Raw genomic sequence first — 18554 nt, forward strand, 5'->3', positions numbered from 1 at the left:
CTATCCTCCTCCTCCTCCTCCTTTGGTAGCCCACTGCCACTGCTGCTAGGAACGGTATGTTCATCCTGCCGTCTGAGCTTGTTATTGTTAAAGTCCGCAAATTTATGCTTTGCGCGTGTTCTAGGCGAGCGTGTGACCCGCGCACCCCTGGAATCCAGTTCCCAGTCCAATAGCGTGTGGAAATTCACACGCACCACGGGATACAGCGTGTGACCCGCGCACCCCTGGAATCCAGTTCCCAGTCCAATAGCGTGTGGAAATTCACACGCACCACGGGATACAGCGTGTGACCCGCGCACCCCTGGAATCCAGTTCCCAGTCCAATAGCGTGTGGAAATTCACACGCACCACGGGATACAGGTTCGCTGACGTACTTGCGTGTGTAAGTGCCCGCGCACCCATTAAATACACGTACATCGGCCAATCGCGTGTACGCGCACTTTTGTCCAATTACACGCGATGACACTCTGACGTGCAGTATCTCCACGTGTGCCCCGTCATCACGTGCTGAGTGGGGAACACCCGTGCGGGTCACGTCACAGACGCGCTTCGGGACTCTGGTCCAATAGAATCGCGTATGCGTGCTGACGCGCTTACGCGCTAAGGGCCTTTCCTCGGATTTCACGCTGACGTGCAGGATTTTCACGTGCCAAATCACTCCGTATCAAGCTGGCCACGCGAAAACACACGGAAGCCCACGCTCCTGCCCAGAAGGCCGAGTTACTGCCCCCCAGTGCCCCGAGCAGCCTCCCACGTGCCATCTGCTGCTGCCTGCCTGCCTGCCTGCCTGCCTGCTGCCACCGTGCCCTGCCATTTGGTGCCTGCACATCAGCCATCTGCAGGTGTCCAGTTGCTGTGTCCACCCCTGCTGGAACTGAAGACTCCCGACTGGGATTACATCGCTCCACAGCCCAGCCCCAGGACCCAGTTGCCCACCCACACCTGCCTCTGGGGTTGCCATGTCGGGCACTTCCACATCTGGCACCAGTGGCAACCCCAGGCCAGAGGGGCAGAGGGGCACCAGCTTCACTGTCACCGAAGTTGGTGTCCTGGTGGAGCATGTCCTGGGGCAGTATGATGCCCTCTTTGGATCGTCCCGCGCCAGCAAGGAAGGACGGCAGAGGATCTGGGCCGACTGTGTGGTTGCCATCAACGCGGAGGGGGTGGCAACCCGCGACGTCCTGAAGATCAAGAAGCGCTGGGAGGACTTGAGGTCCAGGACCCTTGTGAAGGCCCGGTGCCTCGTGGAGGGGGGCCGGGGCCGCATGAGTTCCATCCAGATGAGGGTCCTGGAACGCGTACGCCCAGCGCTCCACGCCCAGATCCTTGAGAGGGAGGCCCGTCTGGAGTTGAGCGGTAAGTGTCCATGCATTACTGTGTGAGACAGGGCATGTTGCGGTGTGCTGCTTCTATGATACTTGCCTGTATGTGTGCCATAGGCCATGTATGCATGTATGTGTGCAGGGACATCATGGTAATGCATGTGCGACCAGTGATGTGTGATGCACATGGTTGTTGCATGTGTTGAAATGCCGCATGGGGAGCCCTATGCAGATTTTGAACATGAGAGCATGCCAGTCTCTGTACCTGGACATGGGTGGGGGTGAGGGATGGGTGCTGATGCCAGGTACATATATGGTAGCCATGTCTGTGTGCCTGACCTGCGTGTCTGTGACTTGTGCATGCCATGGATGCATGACACATGTGTGTGACAATGCACAGATTCAGTAAAGCAGCCAAATTACCCTTGTATCCACTGTGTTTGGTGTGTTTGGAGCCAGATGGATGTGACTGAGGTGAAGTGTGTGCATGTGATGGGCATGAGCCATGATGCATGTGAGTTACATATCATTGAATGTTTCAAGAGTCCATTGGACATGCATGGAAATGTCCATGGCATGCACCATGCCTGTTACTGTGTGTGTTTTGCCTGGACTGACCCATGTGTTGTGGAGGGACATGATGGAAGTGTACTTTGACAGTGGTGCTCATCTGCTATTGCTTCCTGTCTAGGGGACCATTGTACAGTGCCCTGATGCTTGTGTTCTTTGTCTCCCTCTACGCAGCGGCTAGTGAAGAAGAGGGCGGAGACGGCGCTGTGGAGCAAGGCGGCGGGGATGCCCCCACGGCTGCAGCGGAAGGGGTGGGTGAGCCCCCACAGGGGCCTGCTACGGTGGGAGACGGTGAGGAGCCATCCAGGTTGGTGGTTTGCACAGAGGAGGAAGAGGCCGCCACTGGGGCACACATGGGGCCTGGTGGGGGCATCCCTGCTGGTGCAAGTGGTGCAGTCCAGGGCCAGGGGCAGGAGGCAGCACAGGTCACCTGTGCATGTCGCTGTCCCTGACCCTGTGAGTGCACCACCATGCACCAGCAGGGATGCCCCGTCCCAGGCCTGTCCGCAGGTAGAGGGGATGTCCATGTCACCTGACTCCCCTCCACCTGCGGACGTGGGAACCCCTGGCCGTGCGGAGAAGGTCCTGATTGGGGTCGCGATGCGCACGGCTGTGATTCGTGATGCCGTGCGTGCTTCCCGGGAGGAGCACGCACGTCATCACGAAGTGCACCGTGCCGACGTGGCCCAATTGGGATCGGCCATGTTCGGGGGTTTCCTGCATGTGTTGGCCAATGTGGCGGCCCTCTCCTCCTCTGTGCAGGCTATCCACCAGTCGTTCTCCTTGCTGTCTTCCAGCCCAGATGCCACCAGGGCCCCCTGTGGACCTGCCCCGACCAATGCAGCCAGCTCGGTGGGGATCCCATCCCTGCCACAGTCGGGAGTCAGAGATCCAGCAGGGGTGGACACCAGAGCAACTGGACCCCAGCAGATGGAGGATGTGACGGCATCATCGGGCAGGGCACGTGCACGACGGCGTCGGTGGTTTCCATCAGCCTGGATGCCGTCGTGCTGGCACAGGCAGTTGCGTCGGAGGCAGCAGCAGGCTCAACGTGGGAGGCATCATGGCTCGGGGCCATCAACATCAGGGGTGCAGGCATCGGCCGGAGGGCAGGAGAACCCTGGAATGGGAGTGGCTTCCGTGTAGGAGCGGTTGTGCCAGCGGATAGGTGCGGAGCGGCAGCGGGCAGAGGAGGAACGGCTCACGATGGTCAGGGCGGAGGACTCCATGCGGAGGGCGCTGAGGCGGGCTGAGTGCCTCGAGGGTCTTCGCAGGGAGTTTGAGCTTGACACTGCATTATCCCTGCGGGACCTCGGGGCCAGGGAACATGCCCGCCTCCAAGCCATTGACCAGGAGTTCGATGATGCCCTGGCCCATGACAACAACCAGTGAGCCGTCCGAATAGCCCGCTGCCTTTGTATATAGTTGTATAGTTAGGGTTAGGTTTCCTTTGTTTTTTTGATTTTTCTTTTGGTTGCGATTGGACAATGCACCACTTTTTTGTATATAGTTCAGTTTTTAGTTAGTAGTCATAGTTAGGTTTAATTTGGTTGGGCTCATGGACCCAGGATGATCTTCTTCATGGTTCTTCATTGGCTTATTTTAATTTTTCAGATTATTTTCTTGGACATTCATCTTGTTTTGTTTGATTTGCTTTGTGTTTTTTCTTATTTCATTTCCATTCTACTTGCTGTTCAATACATATTATTTTTTTAATCTTCAATGTGTTGTATCATCTCATTGCTTTCAGGCATGTCATGTTGGGTGTTTTGTCATTCACTTGCAGCCATTGTGTGTGACAGACATGTGTTCAATTGCATTATTTAAATTGGGGTTGTAACATGTAATTGCCTTTGATATGTGGGTGGGTGTGATAGTTGGTTGGGCCTTTTGGCAGGGGAGGATGGGCATTACGGACATGATTGGGGAATGTTGGGACCCAGGTGCAGGGGGGCATGGATTGGACATGGGTGGGGGCCTGCTGGCAGGTGCCCCACAGTGCTGGGGGGGTGGGGGTGGTGGGAGACATGAGTGGGGGCCTGGTGGAGGGTGACCCTGCACTGCTGGGGTGTGGGGGTGGTGGGAGACATGAGTGGGGGCCTGGTGGAGGGTGCCCCTGGGGGGTGGGGGTGGTGGGTGACATGAGTGGGGGCCTGGTGGAGGGTGACCCTGCACTGCTGGGGTGTGGGGGTGGTGGGAGACATGAGTGGGGGCCTGGTGGAGGGTGCCCCTGCACTGCTGGGGTGTGGGGGTGGTGGGTGACATGAGTGGGGGCCTGGTGGAGGGTGACCCTGCACTGCTGGGGTGTGGGGGTGGTGGGAGACATGAGTGGGGGCCTGGTGGAGGGTGACCCTGCACTGCTGGGGTGTGGGGGTGGTGGGAGACATGAGTGGGGGCCTGGTGGAGGGTGACCCTGCACTGCTGGGGTGTGGGGGTGGTGGGTGACATGAGTGGGGGCCTGGTGGAGGGTGACCCTGGTGGCTGGGGTGTGGGGGTGATGGGAGACATGAGTGGGGGCCTGGTGGAGGCTGCCCCTGCACTGCTGGGGTGTGGGGGTGGTGGGAGACATGAGTGGGGGCCTGGTGGAGGGTGACCCTGCACTGCTGGGGTGTGGGGGTGGTGGGAGACATGAGTGGGGGCCTGGTGGAGGGTGACCCTGCACTGCTGGGGTGTGGGGGTGGTGGGAGACATGAGTCGGGGCCTGGTGGAGGGTGCCCCTGCACTGCTGGGGTGTGGGGGTGGTGGGTGACATGAGTGGGGGCCTGGTGGAGGGTGCCCCTGGTGGCTGGGGGTGGTGGGAGACATGAGTGGGGGCCTGGTGGAGGGTGACCCTGCACTGCTGGGGTGTGGGGGTGATGGAAGACATGAGTGGGGGCCTGGTGGAGGGTGCCCCTGCACTGCTGGGGTGTGGGGGTGGTGGGTGACATGAGTGGGGGCCTGGTGGAGGGTGCCCCTGCACTGCTGGGGTGTGGGGGTGGTGGGTGACCTGAGTGGGGGCCTGGTGGAGGGTGCCTCTGGTAGCTGGGGGGTGGGGGTGGTGGGTGACATGAGTGGGGGCCTGGTGGAGGGTGCCCCTGCACTGCTGGGGTGTGGGGGTGGTGGGTGACCTGAGTGGGGGCCTGGTGGAGGGTGCCCCTGGTGGCTGGGGGGTGGGGGTGGTGGGAGACATGAGTGGGGGCCTGGTGGAGGGTGACCCTGGTGGCTGGGGGGTGGGGGGTGGGGGTGATGGGAGACATGAGTGGGGGCCTGGTGGAGGGTGCCCCTGGTGGCTGGGGGGTGGGGGTGGTGGGAGACATGAGTGGGGGCCTGGTGGAGGGTGACCCTGGTGGCTGGGGGGTGGGGGTGGTGGGAGACATGAGTGGGGGCCTGGTGGAGGGTGACCCTGCACTGCTGGGGTGTGGGGGTGATGGGAGACATGAGTGGGGGCCTGGTGGAGGGTGCCCCTGGTGGCTAGGGGGTGGGGGTGGTGGGAGACATGAGTGGGGGCCTGGTGGAGGGTGACCCTGGTGGCTGGGGGGTGGGGGTGGTGGGAGACATGAGTTGGACATGGGTGGGGGCCTGCTGGCAGGTGCCCCACAGTGCTGGGGGGTGGGGGTGGTGGGGGACATGAGTTGGACATGGGTGGGGGCCTGCTGGCAGGTGCCCCACAGTGCTGGGGGGTGGGGGTGCAAGGGGACATGAGTTGGTGGTCATTAGTTCAAGGAGACATGTGCCTTTGCTGGGGGGCATGCCCATGGTGGGTGGGCTGCCTGCGGGACATGACCAGGGATGCAGGGTAGTCCCCTGTGGTGTGGGCTGCCTGCAGGGGCCGTGGAGGGTGTACAGGGTACACCTGGGAGGACCCACACTGTCAAATCACATGTGGAACTTCCCGCGCACCCCTGAAATACACGCGCCCAGGCTATTCGCGTGTGGAACTTCCCGCGCACCCCTGGAATACACGCGCCCCCAGGCTATTCGCGTGTGGAACTTCCCGCGCACCCCTGAAATACACGCGCCCAGCCTATTCGCGTGTGGAACTTCCCGCGCACCCCTGAAATACACGCGCCCAGGCTATTCGCGTGTGGAACTTCCCGCGCACCCCTGAAATACACGCGCCCAGGCTATTCGTGTGTGGAAATTCCCGCGCACCCCTGAAATACACGCGCCCAGGCTATTCGCGTGTGGAACTTCCCGCGCACCCCTGAAATACACACGCCCAGGCTATTCGCGTGTGGAACTTCCCGCGCACCCCTGAAATACACGCGCCCAGGCTATTCGCGTGTGGAACTTCCCGCGCACCCCTGAAATACACGCGCCCCTGGGCTATTCGCGTGTGGAACTTCTCGCGCACCCCTGAAATACACGCGCCCAGCCTATTCGCGTGTGGAACTTCCCGCGCACCCCTGAAATACACGCGCCCAGGCTATTTGCGTGTGGAACTTCCCGTGCACCCCTGGAATACACGCGCCCCCAGGCTATTCGCGTGTGGAACTTCCCGCGCACCCCTGGAATACACGTAGCCCACTCCCCCAGGCCCGATCGCGTGAGGAACTTCACGCGAACCCCTGTAATACACATAGCCCGCTACCCCAGGCCCGATCGCGTGAGGAACTTCACGCGAACCCCTGTAATACACGTAGCCCGCTCCCCCAGGCCCGATCGCGTGTGGAACTTCCCGCGCACCCCTGAAATACACGCGCCCAGGCTATTCGCGTGTGGAACTTCCCGCGCACCCCTGGAATACACGCGCCCCCAGGCTATTCGCGTGTGGAACTTCCCGCGCACCCCTGAAATACACGCGCCCAGCCTATTCGCGTGTGGAACTTCCCGCGCACCCCTGAAATACACGCGCCCAGGCTATTCGCGTGTGGAACTTCCCGCGCACCCCTGGAATACACGCGCCCCCAGGCTATTCGCGTGTGGAACTTCCCGCGCACCCCTGGAATACACGTAGCCCGCTCCCCCAGGCCCGATCGCGTGAGGAACTTCACGCGAACCCCTGTAATACACGTAGCCCGCTACCCCAGGCCCGATCGCGTGAGGAACTTCACGCGAACCCCTGTAATACACGTAGCCCGCTCCCCCAGGCCCGATCGCGTGTGAAACTTCACGCGAACCCCTGATATACACGTAGCCCGCTCCCCCAGGCCCGATCGCGTGAGGAACTTCACGCGAACCCCTGTAATACACGTAGCCCGCTCCCCCAGGCCCAATCGCGTGTGAAACTTCACGCGAACCCCTGATATACATGTAGCACGCTCCCCCGGGCCCGATCGCGTGAGGAACTTCACGCGAACCCCTGATATACACGTAGCCCGATACCCCAGGCCTGATCGCGTGAGGAACTTCACGCGAACCCCTGTAATACACGTAGCCCGCTCCCCCAGGCCCGATCGCGTGTGAAACTTCACGCGAACCCCTGATATACACGTAGCACGCTCCCCCAGGCCCGATCGCGTGAGGAACTTCACGCGAACCCCTGATATACACGTAGACCGCTACCCCAGGCCCGATCGCGTGAGGAACTTCCCGCGCACCCCTGAAATACACGCGCCCAGCCTATTCGCGTGTGGAACTTCCCGCGCACCCCTGAAATACACGCGCCCAGGCTATTCGCGTGTGGAACTTCCCGCGCACCCCTGAAATACACGCGCCCAGGCTAGTCGCGTGTGGAAATTCCCGCGCACCCCTGAAATACACGCGCCCAGGCTATTCGTGTGTGGAACTTCCCGCGCACCCCTGAAATACACACGCCCAGGCTATTCGCGTGTGGAACTTCCCGCGCACCCATGAAATACACGCGCCCCCAGGCTATTCGCGTGTGGAACTTCCCGCGCACCCCTGGAATACACGTAGCCCGCTCCCCCAGGCCCGATCGCGTGAGGAACTTCACGCGAACCCCTGTAATACACGTAGCCCGCTACCCCAGGCCCGATCGCGTGAGGAACTTCACGCGAACCCCTGTAATACACGTAGCCCGCTCCCCCAGGCCCGATCGCGTGTGAAACTTCACGCGAACCCCTGATATACACGTAGCCCGCTCCCCCAGGCCCGATCGCGTGAGGAACTTCACGCGAACCCCTGTAATACACGTAGCCCGCTCCCCCAGGCCCGATCGCGTGTGAAACTTCACGCGAACCCCTGATATACACGTAGCACGCTCCCCCAGGCCCGATCGCGTGAGGAACTTCACGCGAACCCCTGTAATACACGTAGCCCGCTCCCCCAGGCCCGATCGCGTGAGGAACCTCACGCGAACCCCTGTAATGCACGTACCCTGCTGAAATCGCGTGTTAGACTTCCCGCGCACCCCGGTATACACGCACACGTATTTTTTGTCAGCGGGTGTCCGTGTTTGTGGGTACCCCTTTGCACGTCCTTTTTCCTGGAGGGCCACAGTATGGGACATTCATCATGGCAGTATATAGGTGCTATTTGTTGGCGCACCTTTTGGCGCACATTTCTTACAGCCGCAGAGACGCTACCGCCTGCTTTCTTGTGGCGGTCGTGTTTGTGCCTGTGCGCTGGTTTGAGCGTGCGCTTTTTTGCCCTATTCTATTCCATGAATACGTGTTGTAGGCGAGCGTGTGGGCGTTCCGCGCACTTGTGCCCTGTACTTCCCCCGTGACGCCCACGTTTTGGCAAGTTGTTCCCCATTCCGAGTGTTACGCCCGTGTTCCGCCTACTTTTGTTGCGTGCGCCGCGCTATGTGCGAATTTCGCTGTGGCCTGTGCGATTTTCGCTGTGACCTGGCGCACGCTGTTAGATGGCCTGTGCGCCAACGTGCGCCGCGCACTTTTTTATCGCACATCCGCTGGTTTTCTCGCACACGGCCTTCCATGAATCAACGTGCGCTGCTTTTCGTGCGATTTTCGCAATTGCACTGCGATTTTCGCTATTCCACTGCGATTCGCACGTTTTTGCCCACTTGCGCCGCGCTAATTATTCCATGAATCGGCCTGTAAATGTGGAGAGACCCCCCCCATACCTCCACTCTAGGTGAGTTTGCTCAGCATATTCCCAAAGGTCCATAATCTGAAAGGTAGATAACTCCTATGTCACCATCAGTTGAACATTTCATGAAGTTTGTTGTGACCCATATGGCATGAAATGGTGGGATAAGATGTATTATGTGGGAATAGTATGCATAGTTAGATGCCCAAGGAAGCGCAAGCCTCATCCGTCCACCTGACCGTCCGTCAGTCTCCGTCCGTCCGTCCTATGGTATTGCATTTTGATGTGTCTAGTATGCCCTGCTGCAAAAGGGCTTTGTCTGCTGTTTCGCAGTGTTTATTCTACATATACTGCTACAAAGCACTCCTAGCGCTATCTACATAAAGAGGATCTTTTTCATTGACATTTTGCCTGAAGTGCTTCAGAGGGAGAGTGTTACAGTTCTGTGATGAAAGCAGACTCTGACAATACAAGGATTAAGAGTGAGAAGGCAGTACTGGGAGGATTGATTGACAGCATATTCTTCCAATGAGAAACGCTCTAGAGAAGTAAAGACCTTTTTTCTAATTGAATCTGTGTTGTCTGTTCTGTTGCTAGGAGACTGAAGGAGAAGAGCTTGAAAACATCCGTTACGAGTGGGCGTATTAAAAAAAGTTACGAGACTGAAGATATATACCTGTGGTTACAAATAAAAACGTTGCGCTGTTGCGCTTAAGAAGCTGTAGGGAAAGTGAATAACAGCTAGCTTATGAGTGAGTTGCAGTCGAGATAAGCCTGAAGCATTCGTAGCTGGAGCGGCACCTTCAGCGATGGCTCTGTGAGGGTGTGCCCGCCGTCCCAGCGTCAGTAAACAGAGTCCGTCAGCTGGAAAACAGCTGTGGCCTACATCGACCAATCGGGGTGAAGTCACCGCCCCTAAGAGGAAGAAGGCCCAAGAATGCCGAAAGACGCATTTCAGAGGAGGTGGACCCCCAAAAAGGGAGGAGCCGCTAATGGAACTCCGGCCTCAACAAAACCATAACGCTGATCGTAAGCGTTTTGTTACAAGAGTCTGATACGGGCAAAGCTGCTGTTTATAAATGGTACGTGAAATACCCCGTGGCCCGTAACGTTGTCAAACTTACTAGAAGTGCTGAATATTTTATTTTAAAAAACATAGGGCCTCATCACGAGTTGGGCGATAATGCCGGCGGTATTAGCGCTGGCGCTAATAGCCCTACCGCCAAACACCCCGGCGCTATCAGCGCCGGATCACAGGTTTGGCAGAAGGGTTATTGCCCATTCCCCAATGGGCCCATTCGTGAATTCCTCATTCCCCATTGGGCCCAATGGGGGAAATTTGCGCTATTACCACCGGCAGATTTCCTGCCGGCGGTGATCGTGCTGAAAATCGGCAATTTTGCCGCAGATTTCCCCCCAGCTGGGGGGAAATCCATCAAAGCAATGATCTGGCGGACCCTTAAATGTGGCGGTAATAGCGCTACCGCTGCTTTTAAGGGTTACCGCCAGACTCGTGATGAGGCCCATAGTTGAAGAGAATGGGCCTCATTACACGGACGGCGGTAAGGGTTAACAGTCACCGTTAATGGTACCGGTGACCGTTAACCCTTACCGCCTTACTACGAGGTCCCTTTGTGGGTTGGAGAATTTAACGCCTGCTTTTTGCAGGCGTTAAAAACCAACCCGCAAAGGGACCAGGGAGCTAATTACGGTACCGCAATTTGCGGTGCCGTAATTAGCACCTTCCCCATTCCAATTATGCCCTATGGGACAAAAATGGGAATGGGGAAGGGCAATGGGGGAAGGGGGAATTACCGCCCCACCAACCTTGGAATAGGGCTGTAATTCCCCTTTCCACCAAGGCGGTGCCAGTATTTTACCGGCATGGACCAAGGTGCTAAAAGCACCTTGGTCCACCGCCGTCCGTGTAATGAGGCCCAATGACTGATAGAGAACTTTAAACAGGGGTCACCATGAAATAACATTTATTTGTACTAAATATACCCTCATTTCTGGTGAAGCTATTGAAAACCATTAATCTAAGCAAGAATGGAACACAGAGTCGAGTATCAGGGCTGAATATAGAAAAGATGAGCCTTAGACAATAATATGTTCCAACAAGAGAGGATTAATAAGAGACTATGAAATAAGAAAAGAGAAGAAGGGAAAACGAGAATAATATCAGAATAATACTTACCAAGGCAAAGAAGGTTCTCCAGTGGGATCTTGTAAATACTCCAACAACACGTATCCTTTAATGGGAAAAGAAAGGTAAATTAAATTAGTTAATAAAGTTGTTTGTTGAAAACTTACGTCTGTGTCAGTGTCTTACTCTTATCTTCACATTTGAAATACTGACATGAGAGGAATTAACATTGCTCCTTTAAGAATCCTCGCAACGTGCTTTGTACGGCGCCAGCACAGCTGACTACAAAAAACTCCCGAGCGCCCTTGCGGCGTAAGCCCTGCAGCGAAACGGCTCTGTCTGCTGTTTCGCTGTTTGGCGTCTTGGCACTGTGCCATGACAGGTCGGATGGCTCATTACGAGTAGACCCTGTCTATCCCAACCACTGTATGTCACACCCTCACTGGAACCTCGACAACCCTCCCTTCATATTGAATTTCATACTGGGAGGAAATGTTACACACGTTAAGCAACTATTTTAAGTGATCCCGAGCCCTAAGAGAACTGCCTCTAACTAACTGGGACTCTATCGAGTTGAACCAACTGGACTCAGTATCACCGAATAACACTGTACGCCCTTTAATCCCCATATTATTCGGAACCTACTTTTCAGAGTCACAGGCTCCTCACTCTCACTCTGGCAGTGATTGTACTGTCAAGGTCCTGACCGCGACTTCCAATGACACTCTCTGCAGGGGACTGCGGGCGTATGCCTTTGACCCTGTCAACAAGTAAAACAGTCCAACCTGGAGGCCTGTAGCTTTATGCATTCTAGGTCTCTACCTCGCAGTTATAGTGTTAGAGAGAAGTCTCTCCTAACCTCACTGCTAAGACTTACGAGTGCTTACCACCGGACGTGACATATCTGGCTGTACACACAAACTCATCGTGATGGTAAAGACGAAAACACAAGAAAAGACAGTGGGCCTCATTACACGGTAGGCGGTAAGGGTTTACCGGTACCGGTACCGGTACCGGTAAATCCTTAACGCCTTACTACGAGGTCCATATGTGGGTTGGGGAATTTAACGCCTGCTTTTTGCAAGCGTTAAAAACCAACCCGCAAAGGGACCAGTGGAGCTACTTATGGTACCGCAATTTGCGGTACTGTAATTAGCGCCTTCCCCATTCCCATAGAGCCCTATGGGGCAAAAATGGGAATGGGGAAGGGCAATGGTGGAAGGGGGAATTCCCGCCCCGCCAACCTTGGAATGGGGCGATAATTCCCCTTTCCACCAAGGCGGTGCCGGTATTTTACCGGCATGAACCATGGCGCTAATAGCGCCATGGTTCTCCGCCTACCGTGTAATGAGGCCGAGTATATTTTCAAGAGGGGCCGCAAACAAGACATCGCTCAAAGACTCATTTAACTATGGTGACTTCCTTGCAAAAGTGGGCACACTCTGCAAAATCAGACGATGATTAGCTCTATACAAACGGCCATCGTTGCCGAACCTAGACAAGTAAACGAATCACCAGAACTGTCCCGTTAAAAAGAAGGCGAATACGCACTTCCAAGAAAAAAATTAAATCTCTGATGCTAATTCGGAAAACACATCTGAAGGGAGACTTGAAGTGAAACTAGCTGCTTCGACCACCAAACAACTAACCAATCATGAAGAAGCAGATACAGATATTATCCAAGGCAAAGAGAAGAAATCCCCTGCTAATCACCTAAAATTTTCGACTGAAGATCCACATTTTCAGACTGTAGTACAAGTTGACCAAAGCCTCAATATGTCTCTCTCTGAACGACAGAAAATGATCCTAAGTCCGATCACGCCATTGATGAAGATAACTTCCATAGACAATGTTAAATTGTATAACCCCATGATATATTCTCATCAGACTTCGACAACTAGTATATCGCAGAAAGACAAAGCTCTACTTGCAAAAAGAAGATGACAGTCTATACATAAAAACCGAAGCCAATCTGAAGCATTGTCTCATTCGGCTGCCATCCAACATACCCCACGAATGACCCATCTTTCCTTAGACATACAAGAAATTGAAGCATTAATGGAGAATCAGGAATAAAGCAGAGCGGTTTCGGTATATTGATGAATAAAAAGTAAAGAGAAGCAACTCTACAGAGGGTCGAAAACAGGAGAAATAAAAAGAAAATCTCCTCCAACCCTTGAATCTATAACATTTGGAGTCTTGTCTCGACATCTTCAAGATAGACCAACTGAATTTTTAAATCATTTCTCTCCACAAAGATCATCTGCAAAAATTCCAAAGCAAAGAGGAACCGAGAACTGCAGCGCCAGATAACTCGATAGACCTCGACCAATGTCATGCGAAATGCTCTTGTGCAGAAAATGGTGTACCAACTACGGAGGCTATTCCAACAACCATGCTTGACTTACAAAACATGTTAATAGTGATCACCTCACAATCCATGATTCCATTCATCAAACTCCAAGAAGCGAATGTTGACACAAGCAAAGAGCAAGTAATGTTGATGATACTTAACAAACAAATTCAGATTGAGATCTTTATAGAATCACTACAAGAATGTTTAAAGAGAGAAGCCGAAGACTCCGCAAGGTGGAAAGATTGACTTGCCGACATTGCCAGGAGCGAGAGGATGGAAAAACAGGATCTGACCTAAGCTCTCATTAACTTGATGTCACTTTAACCATAACTAAAAGCAAAGAGCGAAATAAACTTGAAACGGAAATACGGATTCCAACTAATGAAGACAACTCAGACTCAAATGAACGAATGGCGAGTCTAACTCAACCTCCAACGAGAAATGTAATTGATTTGGATGATGAAGCTACTTCCTCACAACAATCAAATGCAAACACTGCACCGCCACCATAGCCTGCCTCAACTTCCAACAGCAAGCATTCACAACCAGTTATTCAGACTGTGCAGGAACATTTTCGAATATTCAATCAAAATCACAAAGACGAAATTGATATTACAAAGATACACATCAAAAAACTATCAAAAGGAAGAAAAAATGGATCGTAATCTTTTTTTAAGAAATCTTACTACCACAAAACCCTTGCAGAACATTAAAGAAATGATATGTCCAATTCAATTAAGTTGATAAGTTTATTTGATATACTTACAGCAAAAGCTTTGTATAACATTTCATATAAAACAATTAAAAAGAATTCATTCCAGGTACAAGCTGGGAATCATAAAACATTGTGACAAACACTTAAAAAGCTTTTCCGCACTTAGAACTCTATGAAGGCACAATAAACATCCAAGTTCCGCCGCTCCCAGGAATGTTCAAAAGCTGATGTTAATATGAGCAAATTGTGGAGGGTGCTGGATTTGGATCTAAATCCAATCTGGTTGGGAGGTAAGATCTTGAATGTATCGATCCATGCGTTTAGTTCATGGAGTAACACTTTGGTGAAAACTTTGGATGTTGAGTCTAACATTGCAAGCATTCTAAAGTTGGCAGGAATATCCCATGCTCCCTTCCTGTAAACCGTTAGTATGTTGCAAGTTTTCCAGGATTTGGGTAGAGTTCCATGGATGCAGATATGGCTGAAAAGTAAGTGCAATGCAGCACCCCATAATGGGGGATCACTTTTTAATACTAGATTGGATATCCCATCGGGGCCAGCCGCACAAGAGGATTTTAGTTTTTCAATGATGGTAATGATGTCTAATACGAAAGCCTTGCATTCCCAAATAGAATTCGGGATATCAAGGGCCGTATTGACAGTCTCAATGCTGGCTAGGGTCTTGGCTATGTGGTCTGCCCATGATGCTTCATTGATACAGTTTATTGTTAGATCTCTTTGCTTCTTTTTGGAAAGGAGGTGCCATATCGCATTACCATCACCAGATAGGGATAGTCTTGCGATCTTTTGCCAGTGTTATCCCAAGCTCTTTTTTATGTGATGTTAACCACCGTTTATAGTATTTTTTTAGCTGGCGGATTTGTTCAGTAATAGATAGCTCATTTGGCAGCCAGGTGTTGGAATGAACCACCATTTTAATTTTGGCCCATAGTTGCCTTTTTGCCAGCTGTATAGCCTTGTCGTTGTTATTACATACAGGTTGTGCTAAGTTAACTCTCTCCATGACTGATTTGTAGGAACGTTGTTCTAATGTGGAGCTTTGTATATTAGTCATGGTTTCCGAGTAGTGCTCAATTAATTGATCATACAGGTCCACTCGAGAAGAATACAATTTAATGAAGGGAAGTAACAGAGTTTGAGCCATTATGTTCGCTTGAGCTATATTATGGCGTTTCTTTAGAATGCGATTGAGGCCTTCATTCAAGTGGATGTGACCATTCTTATCAATAGATGGCAGTGTGTGAGTTGTTTGTTTGACATCAAATAGCAGACATAAAGGCAGATGATCACTTTCCTCGTGACACACCACACCCATATCTCTAATGAAAGGTAGTCCTAACATGTTTGAAAAAATTTAATCAATGGTGCTGGCCGCAGAGCCTTCTACACGCGTTGGAGCCATATGGGGATCACTCACAGTAGAACCATTCAAACTAATTAGGTTGTGGGTTTGAAATAGTCTATGCCACTTTTTTCCTTGAGTGTTGGAGTCTTGTCTTATAGGATTTGATTTCTGGGCATCGGCGACTATTTGAATGACTGGGATAGTTTCAGCAATTTTCGCATTAAAGTCCCCCAGAACCCATATAGGAATATTGTGGGAATAATCCTTAACCACAACCTCAACTACCTTCAGGTTCTGTGTGATCTGAGACGTTTTGGGAGGGTCATAAATGTTTATTATAATGAAAGTTGCATCATCATTTTTAATCCTAGCTATTAGTATGTTTGAGGTTGAGGTACATAGTTTTTGTATGGTCCAGGGACTTGATACGGATATGAGCAGCCCACCTTTCGGGCGGCCCAAGGGTCCCTTAGTTGCAAGTGAATGAACGGTGCAACGGTTGTCAATTTGGATCTCTCCAGTGAGCCATGTTTCTTGGAGGGCTACTATTTGGAACATATCAATATTGCTTATGAGTCCATCAACATCAAACATATGGGAGTGACCTTGAGTATTCCAGGAGCAGAGAAATGCTAAAGATGTAGGTCATTCTCTAGTCCCAGTGTAGTGGTCCCTGACGGACAAAGGCAACCACTGCCAGTAGCCCTCAGGGACAGACTCAGGGGACCCAGAATCCTTGGTAGTTGAGTTTGCCTTTACTGGTTTTTGAGTCATGCTCAGACAATTTGGTTTTGATCCACTTGATGCAATCACAATAGTTGATTCATGTTGCTTAGATGGAAGTTTTGCAACAGGGGATATTTTGCTAGTTGGTCGCTTGGTGACTGGGATCTCAACCAATTGAGCAATGTAGCCAAGTTTGAGTAAGTTAGCCTCACACCCAAGTACATAGGTTAACGTAGCGTCATTTTCTAATTCAATTTGGTTGACAAGATAGATATCGTCGGATGTGATTACACGAAGAGGAACTCATTTGTGGAATAATTTCAATATTGCAGTTCTATTTAAGGGGACATGTGATTGGTCCGCAGCAATTTGGGTTAATTGAAGGGCAGCATTCAATAAGGGTTGTTTGGAGACACCTTGGCTTGAGTTATATATGGAGTCAGGGATATCTTTCTTTTCAAGTGGTGGGATAACCCATTCTTTAGGTAGGGTAGTCCAATTCAATTATGTACGAAGAACGAACAAGTACAACCTACGAAATCTACGACTCAACCTAAAGAACTACTGCCATCAACGAGTGAGGAAGAAGTGCAACTACAGATGCTCCTGGAACGTTCACAACATTTGGAAGACATCATAGAGCCTTCGGAAGGAGCACAAGTTCAGCCTACTGACTCATCATTAATAGTTCTAGATCAATACAGAGATTCTCAACCGTCTGGAATCTCGCAGATGGAATTGTCTTGTCAAGAGATCTCAAGTTGAACATTTAAGTCACAGAACTTTGAGAACAATCTCAGTGTATCCTACATTAGCGACTCTACTATGACGATGAATTCAAGTTCTTCCACTCCAAGCTGTATCTTACGTGTACCAAACTTTATCAATCCACGTACACTGCTTCAACCGAAAAACTTTACCTTGCTGATCGATCGGACAAAACACGGAAAAGATGATCTGATATTAAATAGGACAAACTTACTCCGGTTATTTGAAGTAATTCTGAACTTGGCAAACATCGGTCAAAAGACATACATACAGTTGAGCTCGTAGATGATGCAAGATTAGATAGAATTCAAATCAATCTTGAATCCAGAGATACTCAACATCTAATTCTCAATAATACGAAAGATCTTCACCATCAAGGCTTCACAATACAGATAGGCGAAATACTCAAAGAGGTACACAAAGATTTCAACAAGTCCCAACTCTACGCCAACCAGAGTCACATTCTCCTAGGGAACTTGATGATAGTAACCCTGAACTCAAGACAAGAACAGACGAACAAAGCCAAAGATAAACATATAGGTATAGATCTAGAACAGAATATACAAAGCACTTTTTTTTTCGAGAGATCTAGATCAGTCACAAGATTACTAACCATTAACACAAAACCAAAAAAAAAACACTATCGCTGTGCACGTGGAATACTTGTGGAAATTGACATTTATTTAATCAACCTAATCAAGATCTAAAAGCCTATGATATCATCTGTATTCAGGAATCATAGATCCACGAGCAGCCAATATGCAATGGCTACATTACTATCATGAATCCAGCAAGGAAAAAAGCGAGAGGACGCCCATCTGCAGGTTTACTAACCCTATTTAAAACAGGGATAAACTTAGAATTAATAGGATCTCAGAATATTCAGGCTGGAATTCAACTTTCTATCCTAAGGCAAATAAAACCTATTAACCTGGCGGTATCCACCTACAACGAGCAGTTATTAAAAGAAACCATTGCATTAATAAACCTCTACTGGAACCCCATTGCCATCGCAGATCAAAAATACATAGGGCCTCATTACAACCCGGGCGTTAACCATGGTGCTATTAGCCCCATGGTTGACGCCAGAATCCGCCATGGTGAATGGCAGAATGACCGCCCCATTCCAACGTTGGTGGGGCGGTAATTCCCCATTCACCATTGGCCTTTCCCCATTCCCATTTTTGCCCCATAGGGCTCAATGGGAAGGCAGTAATTACAGTACCGCAAATTGCGGTACCGTAATTACCTCCAAGGTTCCTTTGCGGGTCCCTTCCTGAACGGCTGGTAAAACCAGCCATTAAGATCGGGACCCGCAAAGGGACCTCGTAATTAGGTGTTAAGGGGTTAACGGCGCCGCCACCTTTTACGGCGACGTTAACCCCTTAACGCCTGGGTTGTAATGAGGCCCATATATCTGGTATGCTCAGCAATCGATAAAGTGGCAGTATCGTACCCAGGCATAAACTTTATCCTACGTGGTGATCTAAATATCCATTTTTATGACAAGAAAGGATTTGTTCTAGATCAGCACATGTTATCACCAAGAGCTCAGATATAGTGCAAAGAAATCGCCTTGAGAGCGCTAAAAAGAGTCATCATGAATGATAACGATACTAACCTTCCAAGTATTACATGGACTTGTGGCA

General features: G+C 51.4%; 1 protein-coding gene across 5 annotated transcripts in view; it reads right to left on the minus strand.

Annotated features, from left to right (window-relative positions):
• LOC138551262 (zinc finger protein 84-like) overlaps window positions 1-18554 on the minus strand; it is a 121270-nt gene that overhangs the window by 20384 nt on the left and 82332 nt on the right. For all 5 annotated transcript variants that reach the window (XM_069642471.1, XM_069642472.1, XM_069642473.1 and 2 more), the window contains one exon: window positions 11026-11080. The gene's annotated coding sequence lies outside the window, so the exon portion shown is untranslated. The remainder of the gene's footprint in view (window positions 1-11025; window positions 11081-18554) is intronic.

Source organism: Ambystoma mexicanum, chromosome 1q (assembly GCF_040938575.1).
Source record: "Ambystoma mexicanum isolate Mex_15411 chromosome 1q, UKY_AmexF1_1, whole genome shotgun sequence".
Lineage (NCBI taxonomy): Eukaryota > Metazoa > Chordata > Amphibia > Caudata > Ambystomatidae > Ambystoma > Ambystoma mexicanum.